This window comes from Nanorana parkeri, unplaced genomic scaffold, assembly GCF_000935625.1.
Source record: "Nanorana parkeri isolate BGI_ZX_2015 unplaced genomic scaffold, ASM93562v1 scaffold164, whole genome shotgun sequence".
In the NCBI taxonomy this organism is placed as follows: domain Eukaryota; kingdom Metazoa; phylum Chordata; class Amphibia; order Anura; family Dicroglossidae; genus Nanorana; species Nanorana parkeri.
Genome location: NW_017306432.1, coordinates 1,075,498 through 1,078,362, shown reverse-complemented (window position 1 = coordinate 1,078,362; position 2,865 = coordinate 1,075,498).

Sequence of the window (2,865 nt, the reverse complement as noted above, 5' to 3'; positions counted from 1 at the left end):
TATACATACAATACATACATATATATATATATATATATATATTGTATTTACTCGCAATGTCCCTTTGAACTTGCTAGAAAATCTGACTGCTGCAGAATTCCCTAGCACAGCCCCATCCCTTCTTCCATGCCAAAATAATCTCTTCTCTTCCCGGGTTGTCTAATTATTCACTGTGCTGGCCTAGCTCCATAATTACTTACATCCATCATGTTTTTGAGCAGCTGGCTCAGCTCCACTTCCCTGAACTCCCTGTCCAGTACAAGACCAGAAGGAACATCACAGTATCTAGCAGCTATCCATCTAGTAGCTTGAAGGGAGGATGGGGAGCTGGGAGGTGAGAGGAAGGGAGAGGCTTGCCCTGCTGTGTCCACATGCAACTTACACACAAGAGTGGCACCATAGGACAGTGCAAGGGACAGTGCAGGATATCAGGACCAGTGCTCATGGGACTGGTGGATTCTACACTAAACTAAAACTGATAAACATCAAGAAGCAGCACATTGTAATTGATTTAATTGACATTTGAAATAGTTTAACAGCCTTTTGACTTTAGTATCGCTTTAATGGTATAGTGACAGGGTCTCTTTGATATAAAATTCCAAAAATACCATTTAGTTAAAAAAGGTAGTGCTTACCTTACCTACCTATATCCTTCACAGTTTTTTGTTGTCTAAAAAAACTACAAGTGCTTATAAAATTTACTATTAATAACAATATTGATATAATGCATCACTATCTACCCGTATTTATTTTTTCCCACAATAATTTGCTCTCTTTTCAGGTGTACAATGTGCTAGAAGACACTGGACAAGCACAGCAAAAAATAAATAATTTTCCACATCAGCCATTCTAAACGACACTTCTGGAAATAGCATAAGTTTAATACAACTATCATAAAGCTTACCTTACTGACATATCTGGGTCTCAATGAAGACTCTTACACTCTTTTATAGACTAGTTTATCCAATGCTTAAATCAATATGAATGGAACATTTTTTTTTTTTTTTCTGCATTTGATAATCCTATAAGCCAACCATGCCCGTTGTCATAGAAACTACATTCGCTGTCCTTCAAGGGTTTAAAGCCTATTCTTATTTTCAATTACAGTCTTGTCCTACATTTCAAGCATGTTCTCCTTGGGCATCCATGTTCAAGTCCATGTGCTATTTGTAAAATACTACGCAACATATATAGCGTACTAATGACTAACAGTTTGTCTGTATATGAAGACGTCTTGCAGTGCCAACCAGTAATAAAGGTGGTTAAATTATTCATATCTCAGGCTAGTCAATTTCACAGCATTCCTACATTTTTAAATACAATTACTTTTATTAGGAATAGTATTATTATTATATTTAGGATTTAGTCTTCGTCTCCATTTAAAACAGGCACTTCAAGGGGAACATTAAAAATGTTTAAAGATGCAACTTGTTTGGCTGTTTGAACCTAAAGATAGGACACGCATACCACCAATTTCAGTAAAAGAAATGCATTATCAACTGCCATTTTCTTAGATTTTACAGGCAGACTTGGAGCACAAGAAGGGGAAAGAATTGTGCAGAGGGACAGGGGGAGAAGGGGTGCTAGGTCACAAAGAGTTAAAGGTTCAGTTCAGAGAGAGTTCAGAATGAGAGGGTCATTTACCTGATTGAACAAAAGTTCTGCAGATAGGGATTTTGTAAGGTTTGGGGAGGTGGAAGATGTTTTCAGCTGGAGAAGTTGCCGATGGCACGAGAGTTTCCCAATCACCCACCACTTTTTTGTCTAGCTTCTTGATCTTTAAGTCCCTCATTGCGGCAGTGGTTTTGGTGGTTTGGGGTCCTTGAAGGTGGTCTTGATTGCTAATTGATTGGAAAAATGGTTAGGGACCCATACTAGGTGTGGTGTCCTCTAAGTGGTGGTCAGTTGGTATTGACTACTTAGTTTTGGGCTACAAGTGTCTGTGGTCAACAGATATTTTCCCTTAGGTGTTGGTATTGCGCCTGGGGACCTATTGTTAGTTAGCTGAAGCCACAGACTTAGCTTATGGGTGGCTTTGTTATGTTAAGTTACATAGTTACATAGTATTTGAGGTTGAATAAAGACATACGTCCATCAAGTCCAACCTATTTGTGTATGTGTGTATGGTCCTATTGGTGTGTAGTTTGTATAGGTCCCTGTGTGTTCTCAATCTTAAGAGTACTTGTACCCCTGTATATTACGGTCCCTGAGGAAATCGTCCAGTCGCCTCTTGAATGATTCCACACTCTCAGCTGAAATCACAGCATGTGTCAGCGAGTTCCAGACCTTGATCGATCTAACTGAGAAGAAACCCCTCCGCCCCTTGCGCTGAAATGTTTTCTCCACCAATTTTAAGTGGTGGCCTCTCGTCCTTGTCATCGAGTTAATTGTAAAAAGTTTTCTGCTAATGTTACTATCCCCGGTAAACATTTTATACATGAAAATCATGTCCCCCCTTAATCTCCTTACTTCCAAGGAGAACATGTTTAATTTTAGAACCCTGTTCTCATAACTCAGGTCCTCCATCCCCTTTATGAGTTTGGTTGCCCTCCTCTGGACTCTTTCCAGTTCAATGACATCCCCTCTGTTCACTGGTGCCCCAAACTGGACCGTATACTCCAGATGAGGCCAAACCAGTGATCTATAAAGCGGCACAATTACGGACTTGTCCCTGCAAAATATTCCCCTCTTAATACAGGAGAGGACTCTACTTGTTTTGTTTACCGCAGCCTGACACTGCAAGCTATTATTCAGCCTGTGGTCTACAATGACCCCCAAATCTGTTTCCCTTTCGGAATTTCTGATTTCCGTGCGCGGCCCCGTGCCGAAAATTAGAAATTTCTCGAGCGGCCACAAAGGATCTTG